At 42.6% G+C, this 27,060-nt stretch overlaps 68 non-coding genes across 68 annotated transcripts; all 68 read left to right on the top strand.

Moving 5' to 3' along the window:
- The first annotated feature begins 118 nt into the window (after positions 1-118).
- Positions 119-190, top strand: Trnaw-cca. Its single transcript has one exon. It is a non-coding gene; the product is annotated as a tRNA-Trp (tRNA).
- Positions 191-721: 531 nt separating this feature from the next.
- On the top strand, positions 722-793 carry Trnaw-cca. Its single transcript has one exon. It is a non-coding gene; the product is annotated as a tRNA-Trp (tRNA).
- A 673-nt stretch (positions 794-1,466) lies between these two features.
- On the top strand, positions 1,467-1,538 carry Trnaw-cca. The gene has a single exon. It is a non-coding gene; the product is annotated as a tRNA-Trp (tRNA).
- A 665-nt stretch (positions 1,539-2,203) lies between these two features.
- Trnaw-cca lies at positions 2,204-2,275 on the top strand. The gene has a single exon. It is a non-coding gene; the product is annotated as a tRNA-Trp (tRNA).
- A 673-nt stretch (positions 2,276-2,948) lies between these two features.
- Positions 2,949-3,020, top strand: Trnaw-cca. Its single transcript has one exon. It is a non-coding gene; the product is annotated as a tRNA-Trp (tRNA).
- A 665-nt stretch (positions 3,021-3,685) lies between these two features.
- On the top strand, positions 3,686-3,757 carry Trnaw-cca. Its single transcript has one exon. It is a non-coding gene; the product is annotated as a tRNA-Trp (tRNA).
- A 73-nt stretch (positions 3,758-3,830) lies between these two features.
- On the top strand, positions 3,831-3,902 carry Trnaw-cca. The gene has a single exon. It is a non-coding gene; the product is annotated as a tRNA-Trp (tRNA).
- Positions 3,903-4,122: 220 nt separating this feature from the next.
- On the top strand, positions 4,123-4,194 carry Trnaw-cca. The gene has a single exon. It is a non-coding gene; the product is annotated as a tRNA-Trp (tRNA).
- Positions 4,195-4,557: 363 nt separating this feature from the next.
- On the top strand, positions 4,558-4,629 carry Trnaw-cca. Its single transcript has one exon. It is a non-coding gene; the product is annotated as a tRNA-Trp (tRNA).
- Positions 4,630-4,702: 73 nt separating this feature from the next.
- Trnas-cga lies at positions 4,703-4,774 on the top strand. The gene has a single exon. It is a non-coding gene; the product is annotated as a tRNA-Ser (tRNA).
- A 73-nt stretch (positions 4,775-4,847) lies between these two features.
- On the top strand, positions 4,848-4,919 carry Trnaw-cca. The gene has a single exon. It is a non-coding gene; the product is annotated as a tRNA-Trp (tRNA).
- Positions 4,920-5,285: 366 nt separating this feature from the next.
- Positions 5,286-5,357, top strand: Trnaw-cca. The gene has a single exon. It is a non-coding gene; the product is annotated as a tRNA-Trp (tRNA).
- Positions 5,358-5,743: 386 nt separating this feature from the next.
- On the top strand, positions 5,744-5,815 carry Trnaw-cca. Its single transcript has one exon. It is a non-coding gene; the product is annotated as a tRNA-Trp (tRNA).
- A 73-nt stretch (positions 5,816-5,888) lies between these two features.
- Trnaw-cca lies at positions 5,889-5,960 on the top strand. Its single transcript has one exon. It is a non-coding gene; the product is annotated as a tRNA-Trp (tRNA).
- A 220-nt stretch (positions 5,961-6,180) lies between these two features.
- On the top strand, positions 6,181-6,252 carry Trnaw-cca. The gene has a single exon. It is a non-coding gene; the product is annotated as a tRNA-Trp (tRNA).
- Positions 6,253-6,606: 354 nt separating this feature from the next.
- Trnaw-cca lies at positions 6,607-6,678 on the top strand. Its single transcript has one exon. It is a non-coding gene; the product is annotated as a tRNA-Trp (tRNA).
- A 531-nt stretch (positions 6,679-7,209) lies between these two features.
- On the top strand, positions 7,210-7,281 carry Trnaw-cca. Its single transcript has one exon. It is a non-coding gene; the product is annotated as a tRNA-Trp (tRNA).
- A 73-nt stretch (positions 7,282-7,354) lies between these two features.
- On the top strand, positions 7,355-7,426 carry Trnaw-cca. Its single transcript has one exon. It is a non-coding gene; the product is annotated as a tRNA-Trp (tRNA).
- A 218-nt stretch (positions 7,427-7,644) lies between these two features.
- Trnaw-cca lies at positions 7,645-7,716 on the top strand. Its single transcript has one exon. It is a non-coding gene; the product is annotated as a tRNA-Trp (tRNA).
- Positions 7,717-7,789: 73 nt separating this feature from the next.
- Trnaw-cca lies at positions 7,790-7,861 on the top strand. Its single transcript has one exon. It is a non-coding gene; the product is annotated as a tRNA-Trp (tRNA).
- An 819-nt stretch (positions 7,862-8,680) lies between these two features.
- On the top strand, positions 8,681-8,752 carry Trnaw-cca. Its single transcript has one exon. It is a non-coding gene; the product is annotated as a tRNA-Trp (tRNA).
- Positions 8,753-9,117: 365 nt separating this feature from the next.
- Positions 9,118-9,189, top strand: Trnaw-cca. The gene has a single exon. It is a non-coding gene; the product is annotated as a tRNA-Trp (tRNA).
- A 220-nt stretch (positions 9,190-9,409) lies between these two features.
- Trnaw-cca lies at positions 9,410-9,481 on the top strand. Its single transcript has one exon. It is a non-coding gene; the product is annotated as a tRNA-Trp (tRNA).
- A 363-nt stretch (positions 9,482-9,844) lies between these two features.
- Trnaw-cca lies at positions 9,845-9,916 on the top strand. The gene has a single exon. It is a non-coding gene; the product is annotated as a tRNA-Trp (tRNA).
- A 364-nt stretch (positions 9,917-10,280) lies between these two features.
- Trnaw-cca lies at positions 10,281-10,352 on the top strand. The gene has a single exon. It is a non-coding gene; the product is annotated as a tRNA-Trp (tRNA).
- Positions 10,353-11,027: 675 nt separating this feature from the next.
- Trnaw-cca lies at positions 11,028-11,099 on the top strand. The gene has a single exon. It is a non-coding gene; the product is annotated as a tRNA-Trp (tRNA).
- A 220-nt stretch (positions 11,100-11,319) lies between these two features.
- Positions 11,320-11,391, top strand: Trnaw-cca. The gene has a single exon. It is a non-coding gene; the product is annotated as a tRNA-Trp (tRNA).
- A 500-nt stretch (positions 11,392-11,891) lies between these two features.
- Trnaw-cca lies at positions 11,892-11,963 on the top strand. The gene has a single exon. It is a non-coding gene; the product is annotated as a tRNA-Trp (tRNA).
- A 530-nt stretch (positions 11,964-12,493) lies between these two features.
- Trnaw-cca lies at positions 12,494-12,565 on the top strand. Its single transcript has one exon. It is a non-coding gene; the product is annotated as a tRNA-Trp (tRNA).
- A 365-nt stretch (positions 12,566-12,930) lies between these two features.
- Trnaw-cca lies at positions 12,931-13,002 on the top strand. Its single transcript has one exon. It is a non-coding gene; the product is annotated as a tRNA-Trp (tRNA).
- A 676-nt stretch (positions 13,003-13,678) lies between these two features.
- Positions 13,679-13,750, top strand: Trnaw-cca. Its single transcript has one exon. It is a non-coding gene; the product is annotated as a tRNA-Trp (tRNA).
- A 73-nt stretch (positions 13,751-13,823) lies between these two features.
- Trnaw-cca lies at positions 13,824-13,895 on the top strand. Its single transcript has one exon. It is a non-coding gene; the product is annotated as a tRNA-Trp (tRNA).
- Positions 13,896-14,115: 220 nt separating this feature from the next.
- Trnaw-cca lies at positions 14,116-14,187 on the top strand. Its single transcript has one exon. It is a non-coding gene; the product is annotated as a tRNA-Trp (tRNA).
- A 363-nt stretch (positions 14,188-14,550) lies between these two features.
- Trnaw-cca lies at positions 14,551-14,622 on the top strand. The gene has a single exon. It is a non-coding gene; the product is annotated as a tRNA-Trp (tRNA).
- A 73-nt stretch (positions 14,623-14,695) lies between these two features.
- Positions 14,696-14,767, top strand: Trnaw-cca. Its single transcript has one exon. It is a non-coding gene; the product is annotated as a tRNA-Trp (tRNA).
- Positions 14,768-14,840: 73 nt separating this feature from the next.
- Trnaw-cca lies at positions 14,841-14,912 on the top strand. The gene has a single exon. It is a non-coding gene; the product is annotated as a tRNA-Trp (tRNA).
- A 218-nt stretch (positions 14,913-15,130) lies between these two features.
- Trnaw-cca lies at positions 15,131-15,202 on the top strand. The gene has a single exon. It is a non-coding gene; the product is annotated as a tRNA-Trp (tRNA).
- Positions 15,203-15,277: 75 nt separating this feature from the next.
- Positions 15,278-15,349, top strand: Trnaw-cca. The gene has a single exon. It is a non-coding gene; the product is annotated as a tRNA-Trp (tRNA).
- A 530-nt stretch (positions 15,350-15,879) lies between these two features.
- On the top strand, positions 15,880-15,951 carry Trnaw-cca. The gene has a single exon. It is a non-coding gene; the product is annotated as a tRNA-Trp (tRNA).
- Positions 15,952-16,024: 73 nt separating this feature from the next.
- Trnaw-cca lies at positions 16,025-16,096 on the top strand. Its single transcript has one exon. It is a non-coding gene; the product is annotated as a tRNA-Trp (tRNA).
- Positions 16,097-16,461: 365 nt separating this feature from the next.
- Positions 16,462-16,533, top strand: Trnaw-cca. Its single transcript has one exon. It is a non-coding gene; the product is annotated as a tRNA-Trp (tRNA).
- Positions 16,534-16,896: 363 nt separating this feature from the next.
- Trnaw-cca lies at positions 16,897-16,968 on the top strand. The gene has a single exon. It is a non-coding gene; the product is annotated as a tRNA-Trp (tRNA).
- Positions 16,969-17,041: 73 nt separating this feature from the next.
- Trnaw-cca lies at positions 17,042-17,113 on the top strand. The gene has a single exon. It is a non-coding gene; the product is annotated as a tRNA-Trp (tRNA).
- A 218-nt stretch (positions 17,114-17,331) lies between these two features.
- On the top strand, positions 17,332-17,403 carry Trnaw-cca. Its single transcript has one exon. It is a non-coding gene; the product is annotated as a tRNA-Trp (tRNA).
- Positions 17,404-17,623: 220 nt separating this feature from the next.
- Positions 17,624-17,695, top strand: Trnaw-cca. Its single transcript has one exon. It is a non-coding gene; the product is annotated as a tRNA-Trp (tRNA).
- A 530-nt stretch (positions 17,696-18,225) lies between these two features.
- On the top strand, positions 18,226-18,297 carry Trnaw-cca. Its single transcript has one exon. It is a non-coding gene; the product is annotated as a tRNA-Trp (tRNA).
- A 365-nt stretch (positions 18,298-18,662) lies between these two features.
- Positions 18,663-18,734, top strand: Trnaw-cca. Its single transcript has one exon. It is a non-coding gene; the product is annotated as a tRNA-Trp (tRNA).
- A 677-nt stretch (positions 18,735-19,411) lies between these two features.
- Trnaw-cca lies at positions 19,412-19,483 on the top strand. Its single transcript has one exon. It is a non-coding gene; the product is annotated as a tRNA-Trp (tRNA).
- Positions 19,484-19,556: 73 nt separating this feature from the next.
- Positions 19,557-19,628, top strand: Trnaw-cca. Its single transcript has one exon. It is a non-coding gene; the product is annotated as a tRNA-Trp (tRNA).
- A 220-nt stretch (positions 19,629-19,848) lies between these two features.
- Trnaw-cca lies at positions 19,849-19,920 on the top strand. Its single transcript has one exon. It is a non-coding gene; the product is annotated as a tRNA-Trp (tRNA).
- A 580-nt stretch (positions 19,921-20,500) lies between these two features.
- Trnaw-cca lies at positions 20,501-20,572 on the top strand. Its single transcript has one exon. It is a non-coding gene; the product is annotated as a tRNA-Trp (tRNA).
- Positions 20,573-20,645: 73 nt separating this feature from the next.
- Trnaw-cca lies at positions 20,646-20,717 on the top strand. Its single transcript has one exon. It is a non-coding gene; the product is annotated as a tRNA-Trp (tRNA).
- A 75-nt stretch (positions 20,718-20,792) lies between these two features.
- On the top strand, positions 20,793-20,864 carry Trnaw-cca. The gene has a single exon. It is a non-coding gene; the product is annotated as a tRNA-Trp (tRNA).
- A 531-nt stretch (positions 20,865-21,395) lies between these two features.
- Trnaw-cca lies at positions 21,396-21,467 on the top strand. The gene has a single exon. It is a non-coding gene; the product is annotated as a tRNA-Trp (tRNA).
- A 73-nt stretch (positions 21,468-21,540) lies between these two features.
- Positions 21,541-21,612, top strand: Trnaw-cca. Its single transcript has one exon. It is a non-coding gene; the product is annotated as a tRNA-Trp (tRNA).
- A 365-nt stretch (positions 21,613-21,977) lies between these two features.
- Positions 21,978-22,049, top strand: Trnaw-cca. Its single transcript has one exon. It is a non-coding gene; the product is annotated as a tRNA-Trp (tRNA).
- A 363-nt stretch (positions 22,050-22,412) lies between these two features.
- Trnaw-cca lies at positions 22,413-22,484 on the top strand. Its single transcript has one exon. It is a non-coding gene; the product is annotated as a tRNA-Trp (tRNA).
- A 73-nt stretch (positions 22,485-22,557) lies between these two features.
- On the top strand, positions 22,558-22,629 carry Trnaw-cca. The gene has a single exon. It is a non-coding gene; the product is annotated as a tRNA-Trp (tRNA).
- Positions 22,630-22,847: 218 nt separating this feature from the next.
- Positions 22,848-22,919, top strand: Trnaw-cca. The gene has a single exon. It is a non-coding gene; the product is annotated as a tRNA-Trp (tRNA).
- A 220-nt stretch (positions 22,920-23,139) lies between these two features.
- On the top strand, positions 23,140-23,211 carry Trnaw-cca. The gene has a single exon. It is a non-coding gene; the product is annotated as a tRNA-Trp (tRNA).
- Positions 23,212-23,741: 530 nt separating this feature from the next.
- Positions 23,742-23,813, top strand: Trnaw-cca. Its single transcript has one exon. It is a non-coding gene; the product is annotated as a tRNA-Trp (tRNA).
- Positions 23,814-24,178: 365 nt separating this feature from the next.
- On the top strand, positions 24,179-24,250 carry Trnaw-cca. The gene has a single exon. It is a non-coding gene; the product is annotated as a tRNA-Trp (tRNA).
- Positions 24,251-25,072: 822 nt separating this feature from the next.
- Trnaw-cca lies at positions 25,073-25,144 on the top strand. Its single transcript has one exon. It is a non-coding gene; the product is annotated as a tRNA-Trp (tRNA).
- Positions 25,145-25,364: 220 nt separating this feature from the next.
- On the top strand, positions 25,365-25,436 carry Trnaw-cca. The gene has a single exon. It is a non-coding gene; the product is annotated as a tRNA-Trp (tRNA).
- A 580-nt stretch (positions 25,437-26,016) lies between these two features.
- On the top strand, positions 26,017-26,088 carry Trnaw-cca. The gene has a single exon. It is a non-coding gene; the product is annotated as a tRNA-Trp (tRNA).
- A 73-nt stretch (positions 26,089-26,161) lies between these two features.
- On the top strand, positions 26,162-26,233 carry Trnaw-cca. The gene has a single exon. It is a non-coding gene; the product is annotated as a tRNA-Trp (tRNA).
- A 219-nt stretch (positions 26,234-26,452) lies between these two features.
- Trnaw-cca lies at positions 26,453-26,525 on the top strand. Its single transcript has one exon. It is a non-coding gene; the product is annotated as a tRNA-Trp (tRNA).
- Positions 26,526-26,599: 74 nt separating this feature from the next.
- Positions 26,600-26,671, top strand: Trnaw-cca. The gene has a single exon. It is a non-coding gene; the product is annotated as a tRNA-Trp (tRNA).
- The last annotated feature ends 389 nt before the right edge of the window (positions 26,672-27,060 follow it).

Genomic DNA, 27,060 nt, shown 5'->3' with positions numbered 1-27,060 from the left:
GACTCCAGATCAGAAGGTTGCGTGTTCAAATCACGTCGGGTCAGTTTCTATTTTCCTTTTTCTATGCTCATCCAAATTCTGAGCAGACAAAAATATTTTTAAAATGGTAACCACAGTTGACTCCGTGGCGCAATGGTAGCGCGTCTGACTCCAGATCAGAAGGTTGCGTGTTCAAATCACGTCGGGGTCAGTATCTATTTTCCTTTTTCTATGCTCATCCAAATTCTGAGCAGATAAAAAGATTTTTAAAATGGTAACAACCGTTGACTCCGTGGCGCAATGGTTGCGCTTCTCACTCCAGATCAGAAGGTTGTGTTTTCAAATCACGTCGGGGTCAGTTTCTGTTTTCGATTTTCTAAATCACTAAAATTCTGAAAAGGTAACAAAATTGCAACATGCTTAGCAGGGTTGACTCCTTAGCGCAATTGTACCGCGTCTGACTCCAGATCAGAAGTTTGCGTGTTCAAATCACGTCGGGGTCAGTTTCTTTTTTTTTTCTTTTTCTAATTCACCAAAATTCTAAATACATAACAAATTTGCAAGATGCTTAGCACAGTTGACTCCGTGGCGCAATGGTAGCGCGTCAGAGAAAAAGATTTTTACAATGCTAACCACAGTTGACTTCGTGGGGCAATTGTAGCGCTTCGCACTCCAGATCAGAAGGTTGCGTTTTCAAATCACGTCGTAGTCAGTTTCTGTTTTCGATTTGCTTAGCACAGTTGACTCCGTGGCGCAATGGTAGCGCGTCTGACTCCAGATCAGAAGGTTGCGTGTTCAAATCACGTCGGGGTCAGTTTCTGTTTTCTTTTTTTCAATTCACCAAAATTCTAAATACGTAACAAATCTGCAAAATGCTTAGCACAGTTGACTCCGTGGCGCAATGGTAGCGCGTCAGAGAAAAAGATTTTTAGAATGCTAACCACAGTTGACTTCGTGGGGCAATTGTAGCTCTTCGCACTCCAGATCAGAAGGTTGCGTTTTCAAATCACGTCGTAGTCAGTTTCTGTTTTCGATTTGCTTAGCACAGTTGACTCCGTGGCGCAATGGTAGCGCGTCTGACTCCAGATCAGAAGGTTGCGTGTTCAAATCAAGTCGCGGTCAGTTTCTGTTTTCTTTTTTCCAATTCACCAAAATTCTAAATACGTAACAAATCTGCAAAATGCATAGCACAGTTGACACCGTGGCGCAATGGTAGCGCGTCTGACTCCAGGTCAGAAGGTTGCGTGTTCAAATCACGTCGGGGTCAGTTTCTATTTTCCTTTTTCTATGCTCATCCAAATTCTGAGCAGACAAAAATATTTTTAAAATGGTAACCACCGTTGACTCCGTGGCGCAATGGTAGCGCTTCTCACTCCAGATCAGAAGGTTGCGTTTTCAAGTCACGTCGGGGTCAGTTTCTGTTTTTGATTTTCTAATTCACCAAAATTCTAAATACGTAACAAATCTGCAAAATGCGTAGCACAGTTGACTCCGTGGCGCAATGGTAGCTCGTCTGACTCCAGATCAGAAGGTTGCGTGTTCAAATCACGTCGGGGTCAGTTTCTATTTTCCTTTTTCTATGCTCATCCAAATTCTGAGCAGACAAAAATATTTTTAAAATGGTAACCACAGTTGACTCCGTAACGCAATGGTAGCGCGTCTGACTCCAGATCAGAAGGTTGCGTGTTCAAATCACGTAGGGGTCAGTATCTATTTTCCTTTTTCTATGCTCATCCAAATTCTGAGCAGATAAAAAGATTTTTAAAATGGTAACAACCGTTGACTCCGTGGCGCAATGGTTGCGCTTCTCACTCCAGATCAGAAGGTTGTGTTTTCAAATCACGTCGGGGTCAGTTTCTGTTTTCGATTTTCTAAATCACTAAAATTCTGAAAAGGTAACAAAATTGCAACATGCTTAGCAGGGTTGACTCCGTAGCGCGTCTGACTCCAGATCAGAAGTTTGCGTGTTCAAATCAAGTCGGGGTCAGTTTCTTTTTTTTCTTTTTCTAATTCACCAAAATTCTAAATACATAACAAATTTGCAAAATGCTTAGCACAGTTGACTCCGTGGCGCAATGGTAGCGCGTCAGAGAAAAAGATTTTTACAATGCTAACCACAGTTGACTTCGTGGGGCAATTGTAGCGCTTCGCACTCCAGATCAGAAGGTTGCGTTTTCAAATCACGTCGTAGTCAGTTTCTGTTTTCGATTTGCTTAGCACAGTTGACTCCGTGGCGCAATGGTAGCGCGTCTGACTCCAGATCAGAAGGTTGCGTGTTCAAATCACGTCGGGGTCAGTTTCTGTTTTCTTTTTTTCAATTCACCAAAATTCTAAATACGTAACAAAACTGCAAAATGCTTAGCACAGTTGACTCCGTGGCGCAATGGTAGCGCGTCAGAGAAAAAGATTTTTACAATGCTAACCACAGTTGACTTCGTGGGGCAATTGTAGCTCTTCGCACTCCAGATCAGAAGGTTGCGTTTTCAAATCACGTCGTAGTCAGTTTCTGTTTTCGATTTGCTTAGCACAGTTGACTCCGTGGCGCAATGGTAGCGCGTCTGACTCCAGATCAGAAGGTTGCGTGTTCAAATCAAGTCGCGGTCAGTTTCTGTTTTCTTTTTTCCAATTCACCAAAATTCTAAATACGTAACAAATCTGCAAAATGCATAGCACAGTTGACACCGTGGCGCAATGGTAGCGCGTCTGACTCCAGGTCAGAAGGTTGCGTGTTCAAATCACGTCGGGGTCAGTTTCTATTTTCCTTTTTCTATGCTCATCCAAATTCTGAGCAGACAAAAATATTTTTAAAATGGTAACCACCGTTGACTCCGTGGCGCAATGGTAGCGCTTCTCACTCCAGATCAGAAGGTTGCGTTTTCAAGTCACGTCGGGGTCAGTTTCTGTTTTTGATTTTCTAATTCACCAAAATTCTTAATACGTAACAAATCTGCAAAATGCGTAGCACAGTTGACTCCGTGGCGCAATGGTAGCTCGTCTGACTCCAGATCAGAAGGTTGCGTGTTCAAATCACGTCGGGGTCAGTTTCTATTTTCCTTTTTCTATGCTCATCCAAATTCTGAGCAGACAAAAATATTTTTAAAATGGTAACCACAGTTGACTCCGTAACGCAATGGTAGCGCGTCTGACTCCAGATCAGAAGGTTGCGTGTTCAAATCACGTAGGGGTCAGTATCTATTTTCCTTTTTCTATGCTCATCCAAATTCTGAGCAGATAAAAAGATTTTTAAAATGGTAACAACCGTTGACTCCGTGGCGCAATGGTTGCGCTTCTCACTCCAGATCAGAAGGTTGTGTTTTCAAATCACGTCGGGGTCAGTTTCTGTTTTCGATTTTCTAAATCACTAAAATTCTGAAAAGGTAACAAAATTGCAACATGCTTAGCAGGGTTGACTCCGTAGCGCGTCTGACTCCAGATCAGAAGTTTGCGTGTTCAAATCAAGTCGGGGTCAGTTTCTTTTTTTTCTTTTTCTAATTCACCAAAATTCTAAATACATAACAAATTTGCAAAATGCTTAGCACAGTTGACTCCGTGGCGCAATGGTAGCGCGTCAGAGAAAAAGATTTTTACAGTGCTAACCACAGTTGACTTCGTGGGGCAATTGTAGCGCTTCGCACTCCAGATCAGAAGGTTGCGTGTTCAAATCACGTCGTAGTCAGTTTCTGTTTTCGATTTGCTTAGCACAGTTGACTCCGTGGCGCAATGGTAGCGCGTCTGACTCCAGATCAGAAGGTTGCGTGTTCAAATCACGTCGGGGTCAGTTTCTGTTTTCTTTTTTCCAATTCACCAAAATTCTAAATACGTAACAAATCTGCAAAATGCTTAGCACAGTTGACTCCGTGGCGCAATGGTAGCGCGTCTGACTCCAGATCAGAAGGTTGCGTGTTCAAATCTCGTCGGGGTCAGTTTCTATTTTCCTTTTTCTATGCTCATCCAAATTCTGAGCAGATAAAAATATTTTTAAAATGGTAACCACCGTTGACTCCGTGGCGCAATGGTAGCGCTTCTTACTCCAGATCAGAAGGTTGCGTTTTCAAATCACGTCGTGGTCAGTTTTTGTTTTCGATTTTCTAATTCACCAAAATTCTGAATTGGTAACAAACATGCAACATGCTTAGCACTGTTGACTCCGTGGCGCAATGGTAGCGCGTCTGACTCCAGATCAGAAGGTTGCGTGTTCAAATCACGTCGGGGTCAGTTTCTGTTTTCGTTTTTCTAATTCACCAAAATTCTAAATACGTAACAAATCTGCAACATGCTTAGCACGGTTGACTCCGTGGCGCAATGGTACCGCGTCTGACTCCAGATCAGAAGGTTGCGTTTTCAAATCACGTCGGGGTCAGTTTCTGTTTCCGATTTTCTAAATCACAAAAATTCTGAAAAGGTAACAAAATTGCAACATGCTTAGCAGGGGTGACTCCGTGGGGCAATGGTACCGCGTCTGACTCCAGATCAGAAGGTTGCGTGTTCAAATCACGTCGGGGTCAGTTTCTGTTTTCGATTTTCTAAATCACCAAAATTCTGAAAAGGCAACAAAATTGCAACATGCTTACCACTGTTGACTACGTGGCGCAATGGTAGCGCGTCTGACTCCAGATCAGAAGGTTGCGTGTTCAAATCACGTCGGGGTCAGTTTCTGTTTTCTTTTTTCCAATTCACCAAAATTCTAAATACGTAACAAATCTGCAAAATGCTTAGCACAGTTGACTCCGTGGCGCAATGGTAGAGCGTCTGACTCGAGATCAGAAAGTTGCGTGTTCAAATCACGTCGGTGTCAGTTTCTGTTTTCTTTTTTCCAATTCACCAAAATTCTAAATACGTAAAAAATCTGCAAAATGCTTAGCACAGTTGACTCCGTGGCGCAATGGTAGCGCGTCTGACTCCAGATCAGAAGGTTTCGTGTTCAAATCACGTCGGGGTCAGTTTCTATTTTCCTTTTTCTATGCTCATCCAAATTCTGAGCAGACAAAAATATTTTTAAAATGGTAACCACCGTTGACTCCGTGGCGCAATGGTAGCGCGTCTGACTCCAGATCAGAAGGTTGCCTTTTCAAATCACGTCGGGGTCAGTTTCTGTTTTTGATTTTTTTATTCACCAAAATTCTAAATACGTAACAAATCTGCAAAATGCGTAGCACAGTTGACTCCGTGGCGCAATGGTAGCCCGTCTGACTCCAGATCAGAAGGTTGCGTGTTCAAATCACGTCGGGTCAGTTTCTATTTTCCTTTTTCTATGCTCATCCAAATTCTGAGCAGACAAAAATATTTTTAAAATGGTAACCACAGTTGACTCCGTGGCGCAATGGTAGCGCGTCTGACTCCAGATCAGAAGGTTGCGTGTTCAAATCACGTCGGGGTCAGTATCTATTTTCCTTTTTCTATGCTCATCCAAATTCTGAGCAGATAAAAAGATTTTTAAAATGGTAACAACCGTTGACTCCGTGGCGCAATGGTTGCGCTTCTCACTCCAGATCAGAAGGTTGTGTTTTCAAATCACGTCGGGGTCAGTTTCTTTTTTTTTTCTTTTTCTAATTCACCAAAATTCTAAATACTTAACAAATTTGCAAAATGCTTAGCACAGTTGACTCCGTGGCGCAATGGTAGCGCGTCAGAGAAAAAGATTTTTACAATGCTAACCACAGTTGACTTCGTGGGGCAATTGTAGCGCTTCGCACTCCAGATCAGAAGGTTGCGTTTTCAAATCACGTCGTAGTCAGTTTCTGTTTTCGATTTGCTTAGCACAGTTGACTCCGTGGCGCAATGGTAGCGCGTCTGACTCCAGATCAGAAGGTTGCGTGTTCAAATCACGTCGGGGTCAGTTTCTGTTTTCTTTTTTTCAATTCACCAAAATTCTAAATACGTAACAAATCTGCAAAATGCTTAGCACAGTTGACTCCGTGGCGCAATGGTAGCGCGTCTGACTCCAGATCAGAAGGTTGCGTGTTCAAATCTCGTCGGGGTCAGTTTCTATTTTCCTTTTTCTATGCTCATCCAAATTCTGAGCAGATAAAAATATTTTTAAAATGGTAACCACCGTTGACTCCTTGGCGCAATGGTAGCGCTTCTTACTCCTGATCAGATGGTTGCGTTTTCAAATCACGTCGTGGTCAGTTTTTGTCTTCGATTTTCTAATTCATCAAAATTCTGAATTTGTAACAAACATGCAACATGCTTAGCACTGTTGACTCCGTGGCGCAATGGTAGCGCGTCTGACTCCAGATCAGAAGGTTGCGTGTTCATATCACGTCGGGGTCAGTTTCTGTTTTCGTTTTTCTAATTCTAAATACGTAACAAATCTGCAACATGCTTAGCACGGTTGACTCCGTGGCGCAATGGTACCGCGTCTGACTCCAGATCAGAAGGTTGCGTTTTCAAATCACGTCGGGGTCAGTTTCTGTTTTTGATTTTCTTATTCACCAAAATTCTAAATACGTAACAAATCTGCAAAATGCGTAGCACAGTTGACTCCGTGGCGCAATGGTAGCCCGTCTGACTCCAGATCAGAAGGTTGCGTGTTCAAATCACGTCGGGTCAGTTTCTATTTTCCTTTTTCTATGCTCATCCAAATTCTGAGCAGACAAAAATATTTTTAAAATGGTAACCACAGTTGACTCCGTGGCGCAATGGTAGCGCGTCTGACTCCAGATCAAAAGGTTGCGTGTTCAAATCACGTCGGGGTCAGTATCTATTTTCCTTTTTCTATGCTCATCCAAATTCTGAGCAGATAAAAAGATTTTTAAAATGGTAACAACCGTTGACTCCGTGGCGCAATGGTTGCGCTTCTCACTCCAGATCAGAAGGTTGTGTTTTCAAATCACGTCGGGGTCAGTTTCTGTTTTCGATTTTCTAAATCACTAAAATTCTGAAAAGGTAACAAAATTGCAACATGCTTAGCAGGGTTGACTCCTTAGCGCAATTGTACCGCGTCTGACTCCAGATCAGAAGTTTGCGTGTTCAAATCACGTCGGGGTCAGTTTCTTTTTTTTTTCTTTTTCTAATTCACCAAAATTCTAAATACATAACAAATTTGCAAAATGCTTAGCACAGTTGACTCCGTGGCGCAATGGTAGCGCGTCAGAGAAAAAGATTTTTACAATGCTGACCACAGTTGAATTCGTGGGGCAATTGTAGCGCTTCGCACTCCAGATCAGAAGGTTGCGTTTTCAAATCACGTCGTAGTCAGTTTCTGTTTTCGATTTGCTTAGCACAGTTGACTCCGTGGCGCAATGGTAGCGCGTCTGACTCCAGATCAGAAGGTTGCGTGTTCAAATCACGTCGGGGTCAGTTTCTGTTTTTTTTTTTTAAATTCACCAAAATTCTAAATACGTAACAAATCTGCAAAATGCTTAGCACAGTTGACTCCGTGGCGCAATGGTAGCGCGTCTGACTCCAGATCAGAAGGTTGCGTTTTCAAATCACGTCGGGGTCAGTTTCTGTTTTCGATTTTCTAAATCACAAAAATTCTGAAAAGGTAACAAAATTGCAACATGCTTAGCAGGGGTGACTCCGTGGGGCAATGGTACCGCGTCTGACTCCAGATCAGAAGGTTGCGTGTTCAAATCACGTCGGGGTCAGTTTCTGTTTTCGATTTTCTAAATCACCAAAATTCTGAAAAGGCAACAAAATTGCAACATGCTTAGCACTGTTGACTACGTGGCGCAATGGTAGCGCGTCTGACTCCAGATCAGAAGGTTGCGTGTTCAAATCACGTCGGGGTCAGTTTCTGTTTTCTTTTTTCCAATTCACCAAAATTCTAAATACCTAACAAATCTGCAACATGCTTAGCACTGTTGACTCCGTGGCGCAATGGTAGCGCGTCTGACTCCAGATCAGAAGGTTGCGTTTTCAAATCACGTCGGGGTCAGTTTCTGTTTTCGATTTTCTAAATCACAAAAATTCTGAAAAGGTAACAAAATTGCAACATGCTTAGCAGGGGTGACTCCGTGTCGCAATGGTACCGCATCTTACTCCAGATCAGAAGGTTGCGTTTTCAAATCACGTCGGGGTCAGTTTCTGTTTTTGATTTTCTAATTCACCAAAATTCTAAATACGTAACAAATCTGCAAAATGCGTAGCACAGTTGACTCCGTGGCGCAATGGTAGCGCGTCTGACTCCAGATCAGAAGGTTGCGTGCTCAAATCACGTAGGGGTCAGTTTCTATTTTCCTTTTTCTATGCTCATCCAAATTCTGAGCAGATAAAAAGATTTTTAAAATGGTAATAACCGTTGACTCCGTGGCGCAATGGTTGCGCTTCTCACTTCAGATCAGAAGGTTGTGTTTTCAAATCACGTCGGGGTCAGTTTCTGTTTTCGATTTTCTAAATCACTAAAATTCTGAAAAGGTAACAAAATTGCAACATGCTTAGCAGGGTTGACTCCGTAGCGCAATTGTACCGCGTCTGACTCCAGATCAGAAGTTTGCGTGTTCAAATCACGTCGGGGTCAGTTTCTTTTTTTTCTTTTTCTAATTCACCAAAATTCTAAATACATAACAAATCTGCAAAATGCTTAGCACAGTTGACTCCGTGGCGCATTGGTAGCGCGTCAGAGAAAAAGATTTTTACAATGCTAACCACAGTTGACTTCGTGGGGCAATTGTAGCGCTTCGCACTCCAGATCAGAAGGTTGCGTTTTCAAATCACGTCGTAGTCAGTTTCTGTTTTCGATTTGCTTAGCACAGTTGACTCCGTGGCGCAATGGTAGCGCGTCTGACTCCAGATCAGAAGGTTGCGTGTTCAAATCAAGTCGGGGTCAGTTTCTGTTTTCTTTTTTCCAATTCACCAAAATTCTAAATACGTAACAAATCTGCAAAATGCATAGCACAGTTGACACCGTGGCGCAATGGTAGCGCGTCTGACTCCAGGTCAGAAGGTTGCGTGTTCAAATCACGTCGGGGTCAGTTTCTATTTTCCTTTTTCTATGCTCATCCAAATTCTGAGCAGACAAAAATATTTTTAAAATGGTAACCACCGTTGACTCCGTGGCGCAATGGTAGCGCTTCTCACTCCAGATCAGAAGGTTGTGTTTTCAAATCACGTCGGGGTCAGTTTCTGTTTTTGATTTTCTAATTCACCAAAATTCTAAATACGTAACAAATCTGCAAAATGCGTAGCACAGTTGACTCCGTGGCGCAATGGTAGCTCGTCTGACTCCAGATCAGAAGGTTGCGTGTTCAAATCACGTCGGGGTCAGTTTCTATTTTCCTTTTTCTATGCTCATCCAAATTCTGAGCAGACAAAAATATTTTTAAAATGGTAACCACAGTTGACTCCGTAACGCAATGGTAGCGCGTCTGACTCCAGATCAGAAGGTTGCGTGTTCAAATCACGTAGGGGTCAGTTTCTGTTTTCTTTTTTCCAATTCACCAAAATTCTAAATACCTAACAAATCTGCAACATGCTTAGCACTGTTGACTCCGTGGCGCAATGGTAGCGCGTCTGACTCCAGATCAGAAGGTTGCGTTTTCAAATGACGTCGGGGTCAGTTTCTGTTTTCGATTTTCTAAATCACAAAAATTCTGAAAAGGTAACAAAATTGCAACATGCTTAGCAGGGGTGACTCCGTGTCGCAATGGTACCGAATCTTACTCCAGATCAGAAGGTTACGTTTTCAAATCACGTCGGGGTCAGTTTCTGTTTTCGATTTTCTAAATCACCAAAATTCTGAAAAGGCAACAAAATTGCAACATGCTTAGCACTGTTGATTACGTGGCGCAATGGTAGCGCGTCTGACTCCAGATCAGAAGGTTGCGTGTTCAAATCACGTCGGGGTCAGTTTCTGTTTTCTTTTTTCCAATTCACCAAAATTCTAAATACCTAACAAATCTGCAACATGCTTAGCACTGTTGACTCCGTGGCGCAATGGTAGCGCGTCTGACTCCAGATCAGAAGGTTGCGTTTTCAAATCACGTCGGGGTCAGTTTCTGTTTTCGATTTTCTAAATCACAAAAATTCTGAAAAGGTAACAAAATTGCAACATGCTTAGCAGGGGTGACTCCGTGTCGCAATGGTACCGCATCTTACTCCAGATCAGAAGGTTGCGTTTTCAAATCACGTCGGGGTCAGTTTCTGTTTTTGATTTTCTAATTCACCAAAATTCTAAATACGTAACAAATCTGCAAAATGCGTAGCACAGTTGACTCCGTGGCGCAATTGTAGCCCGTCTGACTCCAGATCAGAAGGTTGCGTGTTCAAATCACGTCGGGTCAGTTTCTATTTTCCTTTTTCTATGCTCATCCAAATTCTGAGCAGACAAAAATATTTTTAAAATGGTAACCACAGTTGACTCCGTGGCGCAATGGTAGCGCGTCTGACTCCAGATCAGAAGGTTGCGTGTTCAAATCACGTCGGGGTCAGTATCTATTTTCCTTTTTCTATGCTCATCCAAATTCTGAGCAGATAAAAAGATTTTTAAAATGGTAACAACCGTTGACTCCGTGGCGCAATGGTTGCGCTTCTCACTCCAGATCAGAAGGTTGAGTTTTCAAATCACGTCGGGGTCAGTTTCTGTTTTCGATTTTCTAAATCACTAAAATTCTGAAAAGGTAACAAAAATGCAACATGCTTAGCAGGGTTGACTCCTTAGCGCAATTGTACCGCGTCTGACTCCAGATCAGAAGTTTGCGTGTTCAAATCACGTCGGGGTCAGTTTCTTTTTTTTTTTCTTTTTCTAATTCACCAAAATTCTAAATACATAACAAATTTGCAAAATGCTTAGCACAGTTGACTCCGTGGCGCAATGGTAGCGCGTCAGAGAAAAAGATTTTTACAATGCTAACCACAGTTGACTTCGTGGGGCAATTGTAGCGCTTCGCACTCCAGATCAGAAGGTTGCGTTTTCAAATCACGTCGTAGTCAGTTTCTGTTTTCGATTTGCTTATCACAGTTGACTCCGTGGCCCAATGGTAGCGCGTCTGACTCCAGATCAAAAGGTTGTGTTTTCAAATCACGTCGGGGTCAGTTTCTGTTCCCTTTTTTAATTCACCAAAATTCTAAATACGTAACAAATCTGCAAAATGCTTAGCACAGTTGACTCCGTGGCGCAATGGTAGCGCGTCTGACTCCAGATCAGAAGGTTGCGTGTTCAAATCTCGTCGGGGTCAGTTTCTATTTTCCTTTTTCTATGCTCATCCAAATTCTGAGCAGATAAAAATATTTTTAAAATGGTAACCACCGTTGACTCCTTGGCGCAATGGTAGCGCTTCTTACTTCTGATCAGAAGGTTGCGTTTTCAAATCACGTCGTGGTCAGTTTTTGTTTTCGATTTTCTAATTCATCAAAATTCTGAATTGGTAACAAACATGCAACATGCTTAGCACTGTTGACTCCGTGGCGCAATGGTAGCGCGTCTGACTCCAGATCAGAAGGTTGCGTGTTCAAATCACGTCGGGGTCAGTTTCTGTTTTCGTTTTTCTAATTCTAAATACGTAACAAATCTGCAACATGCTTTGCACGGTTGACTCCGTGGCGCAATGGTACCGCGTCTGACTCCAGATCAGAAGGTTGCGTTTTCAAATCACGTCGGGGTCAGTTTCTGTTTTTGATTTTCTTATTCACCAAAATTCTAAATACGTAACAAATCTGCAAAATGCTTAGCACAGTTAACTCTGTGGCGCAATGGTAGCGCGTCTGACTCCAGATCAGAAGGTTGCGTGTTTAAATCTCGTCGGGGTCAGTTTCTATTTTCCTTTTTCTATGCTCATCCAAATTCTGAGCAGATAAAAATATTTTTAAAATGGTAACCACCGTTGACTCCTTGGCGCAATGGTAGCGCTTCTTACTCCTGATCAGAAGGTCGCGTTTTCAAATCACGTCGTGGTCAGTTTTTGTTTTCGATTTTCTAATTCATCAAAATTCTGAATTGGTAACAAACATGCAACATGCTTAGCACTGTTGACTCCGTGGCGCAATGGTAGCGCGTCTGACTCCAGATCAGAAGGTTGCGTGTTCAAATCACGTCGGGGTCAGTTTCTGTTTTCGTTTTTCTATGCTCATCCAAATTCTGAGCAGATAAAAAGATTTTTAAATTGGTAACAACCGTTGACTCCGTGGCGCAATGGTTGCGCTTCTCACTCCAGATCAGAAGGTTGTGTTTTCAAATCACGTCGGGGTCAGTTTCTGTTTTCGATTTTCTAAATCACTAAAATTCTAAAAAGGTAACAAAATTGCAACATGCTTAGCAGGGTTGACTCCGTAGCGCAATTGTACCGCGTCTGACTCCAGATCAGAAGTTTGCGTGTTCAAATCACGTCGGGGTCAGTTTCTTTTTTTTTCTTTTTCTAATTCACCAAAATTCTAAATACATAACAAATCTGCAAAATGCTTAGCACAGTTGACTCCGTGGCGCAATGGTAGCGCGTCAGAGAAAAAGATTTTTACAATGCTAACCACAGTTGACTTCGTGGGGCAATTGTAGCGCTTCGCACTCCAGATCAGAAGGTTGCGTTTTCAAATCACGTCGTAGTCAGTTTCTGTTTTCGATTTGCTTAGCACAGTTGACTCCGTGGCGCAATGGTAGCGCGTCTGACTCCAGATCAGAAGGTTGCGTGTTCAAATCAAGTCGGGGTCAGTTTCTGTTTTCTTTTTTCCAATTCACCAAAATTCTAAATACGTAACAAATCTGCAAAATGCATAGCACAGTTGACACCATGGCGCAATGGTAGCGCGTCTGACTCCAGGTCAGAAGGTTGCGTGTTCAAATCACGTCGGGGTCAGTTTCTATTTTCCTTTTTCTATGCTCATCCAAATTCTGAGCAGACAAAAATATTTTTAAAATGGTAACCACCGTTGACTCCGTGGCGCAATGGTAGCGCTTCTCACTCCAGATCAGAAGGTTGTGTTTTCAAATCACGTCGGGGTCAGTATCTGTTTTTGATTTTCTAATTCACCAAAATTCTAAATACGTAACAAATCTGCAAAATGCGTAGCACAGTTGACTCCGTGGCGCAATGGTAGCTCGTCTGACTCCAGATCAGAAGGTTGCGTGTTCAAATCACGTCGGGGTCAGTTTCTATTTTCGTTTTTCTATGCTCATCCAAATTCTGAGCAGACAAAAAAATTTTAAAATGGTAACCACAGTTGACTCCGTAACGCAATGGTAGCGCGTCTGACTCCAGATCAGAAGGTTGCGTGTTCAAATCACGTAGGGGTCAGTATCTATTTTCCTTTTTCTATGCTCATATAAATTCTGAGCAGATAAAAAGATTTTTAAAATTGTAACAACCGTTGACTCCGTGGCGCAATGGTTGCGCTTCTCACTCCAGATCAGAAGGTTGTGTTTTCAAATCACGTCGGGGTCAGTTTCTGTTTTCGATTTTCTAAATCACTAAAATTCTGAAAAGGTAACAAAATTGCAACATGCTTAGCAGGGTTGACTCCGTAGCACAATTGTACCGCGTCTGACTCCAGATCAGAAGTTTGCGTGTTTAAATCAAGTCGGGGTCAGTTTCTTTTTTTTTCTTTTTCTAATTCACCAAAATTCTAAATACATAACAAATTTGCAAAATGCTTAGCACAGTTGACTCCGTGGCGCAATGGTAGCGCGTCAGAGAAAAAGATTTTTACAGTGCTAACCACAGTTGACTTCGTGGGGCAATTGTAGCGCTTCGCACTCCAGATCAGAAGGTTGCGTTTTCAAATCACGTCGTAGTCAGTTTCTGTTTTCGATTTGCTTAGCACAGTTGACTCCGTGGCGCAATGGTAGCGCGTCTGACTCCAGATCAGAAGGTTGCGTGTTCAAATCACGTCGGGGTCAGTTTCTGTTTTCTTTTTTCCAATTAACCAAAATTCTAAATACGTAACAAATCTGCAAAATGCTTAGCACAGTTGACTCCGTGGCGCAATGGTAGCGCGTCTGACTCCAGATCAGAAGGTTGCGTGTTCAAATCTCGTCGGGGTCAGTTTCTATTTTCCTTTTTCTATGCTCATCCAAATTCTGAGCAGATAAAAATATTTTTAAAATGGTAACCACCGTTGACTCCGTGGCTCAATGGTAGCGCTTATAACTCCAGATCAGAAGGTTGCGTTTTCAAATCACGTCGTGGTCAGTTTTTGTTTTTGATTTTCTAATTCACCAAAATTCTGAATTGTTAACAAACATGCAACATGCTTAGCACTGTTGACTCCGTGGCGCAATGGTAGCGCGTCTGACTCCAGATCAGAAGGTTGCGTGTTCAAATCACGTCGGGGTCAGTTTCTGTTTTCGTTTTTCTAATTCACCAAAATTCTAAATACGTAACAAATCTGCAACATGCTTAGCACGGTTGAATCCGTGGCGCAATGGTACCGCGTCTGACTCCAGATCAGAAGGTTGCGTTTTCAAATCACGTCGGGGTCAGTTTCCGTTTTCGATTTTCTAAATCACAAAAATTCTGAAAAGGTAACAAAATTGCAACATGCTTAGCAGGGGTGACTCCGTGGGGCAATGGTACCGCGTCTGACTCCAGATCAGAAGGTTGCGTGTTCAAATCACGTCGGGGTCAGTTTCTGTTTTCGATTTTCTAAATCACAAAAATTCTGAAAAGGCAACAAAATTGCAACATGCTTAGCACTGTTGACTACGTGGCGCAATGGTAGCGCGTCTGACTCCAGATCAGAAGGTTGCGTGTTCAAATCACGTCGGGGTCAGTTTCTGTTTTCTTTTTTCCAATTCACCAAAATTCTAAATACCTAACAAATCTGCAACATGCTTAGCACTGTTGACTCCGTGGCGCAATGGTAGCGCGTCTGACTCCAGATCAGAAGGTTGCGTTTTCAAATCACGTCGGGGTCAGTTTCTGTTTTCTTTTTTCCAATTCACCAAAATTCTAAATACGTAACAAATCTGCAAAATGCTTAGCACAGTTGACTCCGTGGCGCAATGGTAGCGCGTCTGACTCCAGATCAGAAGGTTGCGTGTTCAAATCACGTCGGGGTCAGTTTCTGTTTTCTTTTTTCCAATTCACCAAAATTCTAAATACGTAACAAATCTGCAAAATGCTTAGCACAGTTGACTCCGTGGCGCAATGGTAGCGCGTCTGACTCCAGATCAGAAGGTTGCCTTTTCAAATCACGTCGGGGTCAGTTTCTGTTTTTGATTTTCTAATTCACCAAAATTCTAAATACGTAACAAATCTGCAAAATGCGTAGCACAGTTGACTCCGTGGCGCAATGGTAGCGCGTCTGACTCCAGATCAGAAGGTTGCGTGTTCAAATCACGTCGGGGTCAGTTTCTATTTTCCTTTTTCTATGCTCATCCAAATTCTGAGCAGACAAAAATATTTTTAAAATGGTAACCACAGTTGACTCCGTGGCGCAATGGTAGCGCGTCTGACTCCAGATCAGAAGGTTGCGTGTTCAAATCACGTCGGGGTCAGTATCTATTTTCCTTTTTCTATGCTCATCCAAATTCTGAGCAGATTAAAAGATTTTTAAAATGGTAACAACCGTTGACTCCGTGGCGCAATGGTTGCGCTTCTCACTCCAGATCAGAAGGTTGTGTTTTCAAATCACGTCGGGGTCAGTTTCTGTTTTCGATTTTCTAAATCACTAAAATTCTGAAAAGGTAACAAAATTGCAACATGCTTAGCAGGGTTGACTCCGTAGCGCAATTGTACCGCGTCTGACTCCAGATCAGAAGTTTGCGTGTTCAAATCACGTCGGGGTCAGTTTCTTTTTTTTTTTTTTTCTAATTCACCAAAATTCTAAATACATAACAAATTTGCAAAATGCTTAGCACAGTTGACTCCGTGGCGCAATGGTAGCGCGTCAGAGAAAAAGATTTTTACAATGCTAACCTCAGTTGACTTCGTGGGGCAATTGTAGCGCTTCGCACTCCAGATCAGAAGGTTGCGTTTTCAAATCACGTCGTAGTCAGTTTCTGTTTTCGATTTGCTTAGCACAGTTGACTCCGTGGCGCAATGGTAGCTCGTCTGACTCCAGATCAGAAGGTTGCGTGTTCAAATCACGTCGGGGTCAGTTTCTGTTTTCTTTTTTCCAATTCACCAAAATTCTAAATACGTAACAAATCTGCAAAATGCTTAGCACAGTTGACTCCGTGGCGCAATGGTAGCGCGTCTGACTCCAGATCAGAAGGTTGCGTGTTCAAATCTCGTCGGGGTCAGTTTCTATTTTCCTTTTTCTATGCTCATCCAAATTCTGAGCAGATAAAAATATTTTTAAAATGGTAACTACCGTTGACTCCTTGGCGCAATGGTAGCGCTTCTTACTCCAGATCAGAAGGTTGCGTTTTCAAATCACCTCGTGGTCAGTTTTTGTTTTCGATTTTCTAATTCATCAAAATTCTGAATTGGTAACAAACATGCAACATGCTTAGCACTGTTGACTCCGTGGCGCAATGGTAGCGCGTCTGACTCCAGATCAGAAGGTTGCGTGTTCAAATCACATAGGGGTCAGTTTCTGTTTTTGTTTTTCTAATTCACCAAAATTCTAAATACGTAACAAATCTGCAACATGCTTAGCACGGTTGACTCCGTGGCGCAATGGTACCGTGTCTGACTCCAGATCAGAAGGTTGCGTGTTCAAATCACGTCGGGGTCAGTTTCTGTTTTCGTTTTTCTAATTCACCAAAATTCTAAATACGTAACAAATCTGCAACATGCTTAGCACGGTTGACTCCGTGGCGCAATGGTACCGTGTCTGACTCCAGATCAGAAGGTTGCGTTTTCAAATCACGTCGGGGTCAGTTTCTGTTTTCGATTTTCTAAATCACAAAAATTCCGAAAAGGTAACAAAATTGCAACATGCTTAGCAGGGGTGACTCCGTGGGGCAATGGTACCGCGTCTGACTCCAGATCAGAAGGTTGCGTGTTCAAATCACGTCGGGGTCAGTTTCTGTTTTCGATTTTCTAAATCACCAAAATTCTGAAAAGGCAACAAAATTGCAACATGCTTAGCACTGTTGACTACGTGGCGCAATGGTAGCGCGTCTGACTCCAGATCAGAAGGTTGCGTGTTCAAATCACGTCGGGGTCAGTTTCTGTTTTCTTTTTTCCAATTCACCAAAAATCTAAATACCTAAGAAATCTGCAACATGCTTAGCATTGTTGACTCCGTGGCGCAATGGTAGCGCGTCTGACTCCAGATCAGAAGGTTGCGTTTTCAAATCACGTCGGGGTCAGTTTCTGTTTTCGATTTTCTAAATCACAAAAATTCTGAAAAGGTAACAAAATTGCAACATGCTTAGCAGGGGTGACTCCGTGTCGCAATGGTACCGCATCTTACTCCAGATCAGAAGGTTGCGTGTTCAAATCACGTCGGGGTCAGTTTCTGTTTTCTTTTTTCCAATTCACCAAAATTCTAAATACGTAACAAATCTGCAAAATGCGTAGCACAGTTGACTCCGTGGCGCAATGGTAGCGCGTCTGACTCCAGATCAGAAGGTTGCGTGTTCAAATCACGTCGGGGTCAGTTTCTATTTTCCTTTTTCTATGCTCATCCAAATTCTGAGCAGACAAAAATATTTTTGAAATGGTAACCACCGTTGACTCCGTGGCGCAATGGTAGCGCTTCTCACTCCAGATCAGAAGGTTGCGTTTTCAAATCACGTCGGGGTCAGTTTCTGTTTTTGATTTTCTAATTCACCAAAATTCTAAATACGTAACAAATCTGCAAAATGCGTAGCACAGTTGACTCCGTGGCGCAATGGTAGCGCGTCTGACTCCAGATCAGAAGGTTGCGTGTTCAAATCACGTCGGGGTCAGTTTCTATTTTCCTTTTTCTATGCTCATCCAAATTCTGAGCAGATAAAAAGATTTTTAAAATGGTAACAACCGTTGACTCCGTGGCGCAATGGTTGCGCTTCTCACTCCAGATCAGAAGGTTGTGTTTTCAAATCACGTCGGGGTCAGTTTCTGTTTTCGATTTTCTAAATCACTAAAATTCTGAAAAGGTAACAAAATTGCAACATGCTTAGCAGGGTTGACTCCGTAGCGCAATTGTACCGCGTCTGACTCCAGATCAGAAGTTTGCGTGTTAAAATCACGTCGGGGTCAGTTTCTTTTTTTTTCTTTTTTTAATTCACCAAAATTCTCAATACATAACAAATCTGCAAAATGCTTAGCACAGTTGACTCCGTGGCGCAATGGTAGCGCGTCAGAGAAAAAGATTTTTACAATGCTAACCACAGTTGACTTCGTGGGGCAATTGTAGCTCTTCGCACTACAGATCAGAAGGTTGCGTTTTCAAATCACGTCGTAGTCAGTTTCTGTTTTCGATTTGCTTAGCACAGTTGACTCCGTGGCGCAATGGTAGCGCGTCTGACTCCAGATCAGAAGGTTGCGTGTTCAAATCAAGTCGGGGTCAGTTTCTGTTTTCTTTTTTCCAATTCACCAAAATTCTATATACGTAACAAATCTGCAAAATGCATAGCACAGTTGACACCGTGGCGCAATGGTAGCGCGTCTAACTCCAGGTCAAAAGGTTGCGTGTTCAAATCACGTCGGGGTCAGTTTCTATTTTCCTTTTTCTATGCTCATCCAAATTCTGAGCAGACAAAAATATTTTTAAAATGGTAACCACCGTTGACTCCGTGGCGCAATGGTAGCGCTTCTCACTCCAGATCAGAAGGTTGCGTTTTCAAATCAAGTCGGGGTCAGTTTCTGTTTTTGATTTTCTAATTCACCAAAATTCTAAATACGTAACAAATCTGCAAAATGCGTAGCACAGTTGACTCCGTGGCGCAATGGTAGCTCGTCTGACTCCAGATCAGAAGGTTGCGTGTTCAAATCACGTCGGGGTCAGTTTCTATTTTCCTTTTTCTATGCTCATCCATATTCTGAGCAGACAAAAATATTTTTAAAATGGTAACCACAGTTGACTCCGTAACGCAATGGTAGCGCGTCTGACTCCAGATCGGAAGGTTGCGTGTTCAAATCACGTAGGGGTCAGTATCTATTTTCCTTTTTCTATGCTCATCCAAATTCTGAGCAGATAAAAAGATTTTTAAAATGGTAACAACCGTTGACTCCGTGGCGCAATGGTTGCGCTTCTCACTCCAGATCAGAAGGTTGTGTTTTCAAATCACGTCGGGGTCAGTTTCTGTTTTCGATTTTCTAAATCACTAAAATTCTGAAAAGGTAACAAAATTGCAACATGCTTAGCAGGGTTGACTCCGTAGCGCAATTGTACCTCGTCTGACTCCAGATCAGAAGTTTGCGTGTTCAAATCAAGTCGGGGTCAGTTTCTTTTTTTTTCTTTTTCTAATTCACCAAAATTCTAAATACATAACAAATTTGCAAAATGCTTAGCACAGTTGACTCCGTGGCGCAATGGTAGCGCGTCAGAGAAAAAGATTTTTACAGTGCTAACCACAGTTGACTTCGTGGGGCAATTGTAGCGCTTCGCACTCCAGATCAGAAGGTTGCGTTTTCAGATCACGTCGTAGTCAGTTTCTGTTTTCGATTTGCTTAGCACAGTTGACTCCGTGGCGCAATGGTAGCGCGTCTGACTCCAGATCAGAAGGTTGCGTGCTCAAATCACGTCGGGGTCAGTTTCTGTTTTCTTTTTTCCAATTCACCAAAATTCTAAATACGTAACAAATCTGCAAAATGCTTAGCACAGTTGACTCCGTGGCGCAATGGTAGCGCGTCTGACTCCAGATCAGAAGGTTGCGTGTTCAAATCTCGTCGGGGTCAGTTTCTATTTTCCTTTTTCTATGCTCATCCAAATTCTGAGCAGATAAAAATATTTTTAAAATGGTAACCACCGTTGACTCCGTGGCGCAATGGTAGCGCTTCTTACTCCAGATCAGAAGGTTGCGTTTTCAAATCACGTCGTGGTCAGTTTTTGTTTTCGATTTTCTAATTCACCAAAATTCTGAATTGGTAACAAACATGCAACATGCTTAGCACTGTTGACTCCGTGGCGCAATGGTAGCGCGTCTGACTCCATATCAGAAGGTTGCGTGTTCAAATCACGTCGGGGTCAGTTTCTGTTTTCGTTTTTCTAATTCACCAAAATTCTAAATACGTAACAAATCTGCAACATGCTTAGCACGGTTGACTCCGTGGCGCAATGGTACCGCGTCTGACTCCAGATCAGAAGGTTGCGTTTTCAAATCACGTCGGGGTCAGTTTCCGTGGGGCAATGGTACCGCGTCTGACTCCAGATCAGAAGGTTGCGTGTTCAAATCACGTCGGGGTCAGTTTCTGTTTTCGATTTTCTAAATCACCAAAATTCTGAAAAGACAACAAAATTGCAACATGCTTAGCACTGTTGACTACGTGGCCCAATGGTAGCGCGTCTGACTCCAGATCAGAAGGTTGCGTGTTCAAATCACGTCGGGGTCAGTTTCTGTTTTCTTTTTTCCAATTCACCAAAATTCTAAATACCTAACAAATCTGCAACATGCTTAGCACTGTTGACTCCGTGGCGCAATAGTAGCGCGTCTGACTCCAGATCAGAAGGTTGCGTTTTCAAATCACGTCGGGGTCAGTTTCTGTTTTCTTTTTTCCAATTCACCAAAATTCTAAATACGTAACAAATCTGCAAAATGCTTAGCACAGTTGACTCCGTGGCGCAATGGTAGCGCGTCTGACTCCAGATCAGAAGGTTGCGTGTTCAAATCACGTCGGGGTCAGTTTCTGTTTTCTTTTTTCCAATTCACCAAAATTCTAAATACGTAACAAATCTGCAAAATGCGTAGCACAGTTGACTCCGTGGCGCAATGGTAGCGCGTCTGACTCCAGATCAGAAGGTTGCGTGTTCAAATCACGTCGGGGTCAGTTTCTATTTTCCTTTTTCTATGCTCATCCAAATTCTGAGCAGACAAAAATATTTTTAAAATGGTAACCACAGTTGACTCCGTGGCGCAATGGTAGCGCGTCTGACTCCAGATCAGAAGGTTGCGTGTTCAAATCACGTCGGGGTCAGTATCTATTTTCCTTTTTCTATGCTCATCCAAATTCTGAGCAGATTAAAAGATTTTTAAAATGGTAACAACCGTTGACTCCGTGGCGCAATGGTTGCGCTTCTCACTCCAGATCAGAAGGTTGTGTTTTCAAATCACGTCGGGGTCAGTTTCTGTTTTCGATTTTCTAAATCACTAAAATTCTGAAAAGGTAACAAAATTGCAACATGCTTAGCAGGGTTGACTCCGTAGCGCAATTGTACCGCGTCTGACTCCAGATCAGAAGTTTGCGTGTTCAAATCACGTCGGGGTCAGTTTCTTTTTTTTTTTTTTTTCTAATTCACCAAAATTCTAAATACATAACAAATTTGCAAAATGCTTAGCACAGTTGACTCCGTGGCGCAATGGTAGCGCGTCAGAGAAAAAGATTTTTACAATGCTAACCTCAGTTGACTTCGTGGGGCAATTGTAGCGCTTCGCACTCCAGATCAGAAGGTTGCGTTTTCAAATCACGTCGTAGTCAGTTTCTGTTTTCGATTTGCTTAGCACAGTTGACTCCGTGGCGCAATGGTAGCTCGTCTGACTCCAGATCAGAAGGTTGCGTGTTCAAATCACGTCGGGGTCAGTTTCTGTTTTCTTTTTTCCAATTCACCAAAATTCTAAATACGTAACAAATCTGCAAAATGCTTAGCACAGTTGACTCCGTGGCGCAATGGTAGCGCGTCTGACTCCAGATCAGAAGGTTGCGTGTTCAAATCTCGTCGGGGTCAGTTTCTATTTTCCTTTTTCTATGCTCATCCAAATTCTGAGCAGATAAAAATATTTTTAAAATGGTAACTACCGTTGACTCCTTGGCGCAATGGTAGCGCTTCTTACTCCAGATCAGAAGGTTGCGTTTTCAAATCACCTCGTGGTCAGTTTTTGTTTTCGATTTTCTAATTCATCAAAATTCTGAATTGGTAACAAACATGCAACATGCTTAGCACTGTTGACTCCGTGGCGCAATGGTAGCGCGTCTGACTCCAGATCAGAAGGTTGCGTGTTCAAATCACATAGGGGTCAGTTTCTGTTTTTGTTTTTCTAATTCACCAAAATTCTAAATACGTAACAAATCTGCAACATGCTTAGCACGGTTGACTCCGTGGCGCAATGGTACCGTGTCTGACTCCAGATCAGAAGGTTGCGTGTTCAAATCACGTCGGGGTCAGTTTCTGTTTTCGTTTTTCTAATTCACCAAAATTCTAAATACGTAACAAATCTGCAACATGCTTAGCACGGTTGACTCCGTGGCGCAATGGTACCGTGTCTGACTCCAGATCAGAAGGTTGCGTTTTCAAATCACGTCGGGGTCAGTTTCTGTTTTCGATTTTCTAAATCACAAAAATTCCGAAAAGGTAACAAAATTGCAACATGCTTAGCAGGGGTGACTCCGTGGGGCAATGGTACCGCGTCTGACTCCAGATCAGAAGGTTGCGTGTTCAAATCACGTCGGGGTCAGTTTCTGTTTTCGATTTTCTAAATCACCAAAATTCTGAAAAGGCAACAAAATTGCAACATGCTTAGCACTGTTGACTACGTGGCGCAATGGTAGCGCGTCTGACTCCAGATCAGAAGGTTGCGTGTTCAAATCACGTCGGGGTCAGTTTCTGTTTTCTTTTTTCCAATTCACCAAAATTCTAAATACCTAACAAATCTGCAACATGCTTAGCATTGTTGACTCCGTGGCGCAATGGTAGCGCGTCTGACTCCAGATCAGAAGGTTGCGTTTTCAAATCACGTCGGGGTCAGTTTCTGTTTTCGATTTTCTAAATCACAAAAATTCTGAAAAGGTAACAAAATTGCAACATGCTTAGCAGGGGTGACTCCGTGTCGCAATGGTACCGCATCTTACTCCAGATCAGAAGGTTGCGTGTTCAAATCACGTCGGGGTCAGTTTCTGTTTTCTTTTTTCCAATTCACCAAAATTCTAAATACGTAACAAATCTGCAAAATGCGTAGCACAGTTGACTCCGTGGCGCAATGGTAGCGCGTCTGACTCCAGATCAGAAGGTTGCGTGTTCAAATCACGTCGGGGTCAGTTTCTATTTTCCTTTTTCTATGCTCATCCAAATTCTGAGCAGACAAAAATATTTTCGAAATGGTAACCACCGTTGACTCCGTGGCGCAATGGTAGCGCTTCTCACTCCAGATCAGAAGGTTGCGTTTTCAAATCACGTCGGGGTCAGTTTCTGTTTTTGATTTTCTAATTCACCAAAATTCTAAATACGTAACAAATCTGCAAAATGCGTAGCACAGTTGACTCCGTGGCGCAATGGTAGCGCGTCTGACTCCAGATCAGAAGGTTGCGTGTTCAAATCACGTCGGGGTCAGTTTCTATTTTCCTTTTTCTATGCTCATCCAAATTCTGAGCAGATAAAAAGATTTTTAAAATGGTAACAACCGTTGACTCCGTGGCGCAATGGTTGCGCTTCTCACTCCAGATCAGAAGGTTGTGTTTTCAAATCACGTCGGGGTCAGTTTCTGTTTTCGATTTTCTAAATCACTAAAATTCTGAAAAGGTAACAAAATTGCAACATGCTTAGCAGGGTTGACTCCGTAGCGCAATTGTACCGCGTCTGACTCCAGATCAGAAGTTTGCGTGTTAAAATCACGTCGGGGTCAGTTTCTTTTTTTTTCTTTTTTTAATTCACCAAAATTCTCAATACATAACAAATCTGCAAAATGCTTAGCACAGTTGACTCCGTGGCGCAATGGTAGCGCGTCAGAGAAAAAGATTTTTACAATGCTAACCACAGTTGACTTCGTGGGGCAATTGTAGCTCTTCGCACTACATATCAGAAGGTTGCGTTTTCAAATCACGTCGTAGTCAGTTTCTGTTTTCGATTTGCTTAGCACAGTTGACTCCGTGGCGCAATGGTAGCGCGTCTGACTCCAGATCAGAAGGTTGCGTGTTCAAATCAAGTCGGGGTCAGTTTCTGTTTTCTTTTTTCCAATTCACCAAAATTCTATATACGTAACAAATCTGCAAAATGCATAGCACAGTTGACACCGTGGCGCAATGGTAGCGCGTCTAACTCCAGGTCAAAAGGTTGCGTGTTCAAATCACGTCGGGGTCAGTTTCTATTTTCCTTTTTCTATGCTCATCCAAATTCTGAGCAGACAAAAATATTTTTAAAATGGTAACCACCGTTGACTCCGTGGCGCAATGGTAGCGCTTCTCACTCCAGATCAGAAGGTTGCGTTTTCAAATCACGTCGGGGTCAGTTTCTGTTTTTGATTTTCTAATTCACCAAAATTCTAAATACGTAACAAATCTGCAAAATGCGTAGCACAGTTGACTCCGTGGCGCAATGGTAGCTCGTCTGACTCCAGATCAGAAGGTTGCGTGTTCAAATCACGTCGGGGTCAGTTTCTATTTTCCTTTTTCTATGCTCATCCATATTCTGAGCAGACAAAAATATTTTTAAAATGGTAACCACAGTTGACTCCGTAACGCAATGGTAGCGCGTCTGACTCCAGATCGGAAGGTTGCGTGTTCAAATCACGTAGGGGTCAGTATCTATTTTCCTTTTTCTATGCTCATCCAAATTCTGAGCAGATAAAAAGATTTTTAAAATGGTAACAACCGTTGACTCCGTGGCGCAATGGTTGCGCTTCTCACTCCAGATCAGAAGGTTGTGTTTTCAAATCACGTCGGGGTCAGTTTCTTTTTTCGATTTTCTAAATCACTAAAATTCTGAAAAGGTAACAAAATTGCAACATGCTTAGCAGGGTTGACTCCGTAGCGCAATTGTACCTCGTCTGACTCCAGATCAGAAGTTTGCGTGTTCAAATCAAGTCGGGGTCAGTTTCTTTTTTTTTCTTTTTCTAATTCACCAAAATTCTAAATACATAACAAATTTGCAAAATGCTTAGCACAGTTGACTCCGTGGCGCAATGGTAGCGCGTCAGAGAAAAAGATTTTTACAGTGCTAACCACAGTTGACTTCGTGGGGCAATTGTAGCGCTTCGCACTCCAGATCAGAAGGTTGCGTTTTCAGATCACGTCGTAGTCAGTTTCTGTTTTCGATTTGCTTAGCACAGTTGACTCCGTGGCGCAATGGTAGCGCGTCTGACTCCAGATCAGAAGGTTGCGTGCCCAAATCACGTCGGGGTCAGTTTCTGTTTTCTTTTTTCCAATTCACCAAAATTCTAAATACGTAACAAATCTGCAAAATGCTTAGCACAGTTGACTCCGTGGCGCAATGGTAGCGCGTCTGACTCCAGATCAGAAGGTTGCGTGTTCAAATCTCGTCGGGGTCAGTTTCTATTTTCCTTTTTCTATGCTCATCCAAATTCTGAGCACATAAAAATATTTTTAAAATGGTAACCACCGTTGACTCCGTGGCGCAATGGTAGCGCTTCTTACTCCAGATCAGAAGGTTGCGTTTTCAAATCACGTCGTGGTCAGTTTTTGTTTTCGATTTTCTAATTCACCAAAATTCTGAATTGGTAACAAACATGCAACATGCTTAGCACTGTTGACTCCGTGGCGCAATGGTAGCGCGTCTGACTCCATATCAGAAGGTTGCGTGTTCAAATCACGTCGGGGTCAGTTTCTGTTTTCGTTTTTCTAATTCACCAAAATTCTAAATACGTAACAAATCTGCAACATGCTTAGCACGGTTGACTCCGTGGCGCAATGGTACCGCGTCTGACTCCAGATCAGAAGGTTGCGTTTTCAAATCACGTCGGGGTCAGTTTCCGTGGGGCAATGGTACCGCGTCTGACTCCAGATCAGAAGGTTGCGTGTTCAAATCACGTCGGGGTCAGTTTCTGTTTTCGATTTTCTAAATCACCAAAATTCTGAAAAGACAACAAAATTGCAACATGCTTAGCACTGTTGACTACGTGGCCCAATGGTAGCGCGTCTGACTCCAGATCAGAAGGTTGCGTGTTCAAATCACGTCGGGGTCAGTTTCTGTTTTCTTTTTTCCAATTCACCAAAATTCTAAATACCTAACAAATCTGCAACATGCTTAGCACTGTTGACTCCGTGGCGCAATAGTAGCGCGTCTAAATCCAGATCAGAAGGTTGCGTTTTCAAATCACGTCGGGGTCAGTTTCTGTTTTCTTTTTTCCAATTCACCAAAATTCTAAATACGTAACAAATCTGCAAAATGCTTAGCACAGTTGACTCCGTGGCGCAATGGTAGCGCGTCTGACTCCAGATCAGAAGGTTGCGTGTTCAAATCACGTCGGGGTCAGTTTCTGTTTTCTTTTTTCCAATTCACCAAAATTCTAAATACGTAACAAATCTGCAAAATGCTTAGCACAGTTGACTCCGTGGCGCAATGGTAGCGCGTCTGACTCCAGATCAGAAGGTTGCGTGTTCAAATCACGTCGGGGTCAGTTTCTATTTTCCTTTTTCTATGCTCATCCAAATTCTGAGCAGACAAAAATATTTTTAAAATAGTAACCACCGTTGACTCCGTGGCGCAGTGGTAGCGCGTCTGACTCCAGATCAGAAGGTTGCCTTTTCAAATCACGTCGGGGTCAGTTTCTGTTTTTGATTTTCTTATTCACCAAAATTCTAAATACGTAACAAATCTGCAAAATGCGTAGCACAGTTGACTCCGTGGCGCAATGGTAGCGCGTCTGACTCCAGATCAGAAGGTTGCGTGTTCAAATCACGTCGGGTCAGTTTCTATTTTTCTTTTTCTATGCTCATCCAAATTCTGAGCAGACAAAAATATTTTTAAAATGGTAACCACAGTTGACTCCGTGGCGCAATGGTAGCGCGTCTGACTCCAGATCAGAAGGTTGCGTGTTCAAATCACGTCGGGGTCAGTATCTATTTTCCTTTTTCTATGCTCATCCAAATTCTGAGCAGATAAAAATATTTTTAAAATGGTAACAACCGTTGACTCCGTGGCGCAATGGTTGCGCTTCTCACTCCAGATCAGAAGGTTGTGTTTTCAAATCACGTCGGGGTCAGTTTCTGTTTTCGATTTTCTAAATCACTAAAATTCTGAAAAGGTAACAAAATTGCAACATGCTTAGCAGGGTTGACTCCTTAGCGCAATTGTACCGCGTCTGACTCCAGATCAGAAGTTTGCGTGTTCAAATCACGTCGGTGTCAGTTTCTTTTTTTTTTCTTTTTCTAATTCACCAAAATTCTAAATACATAACAAATTTGCAAAATGCTTAGCACAGTTGACTCCGTGGCGCAATGGTAG

This window comes from Nematostella vectensis, chromosome 11 (assembly GCF_932526225.1).
Source record: "Nematostella vectensis chromosome 11, jaNemVect1.1, whole genome shotgun sequence".
In the NCBI taxonomy this organism is placed as follows: Eukaryota; Metazoa; Cnidaria; class Anthozoa; order Actiniaria; family Edwardsiidae; genus Nematostella; species Nematostella vectensis.
This window is presented reverse-complemented; position numbering and strand designations above follow the sequence as displayed.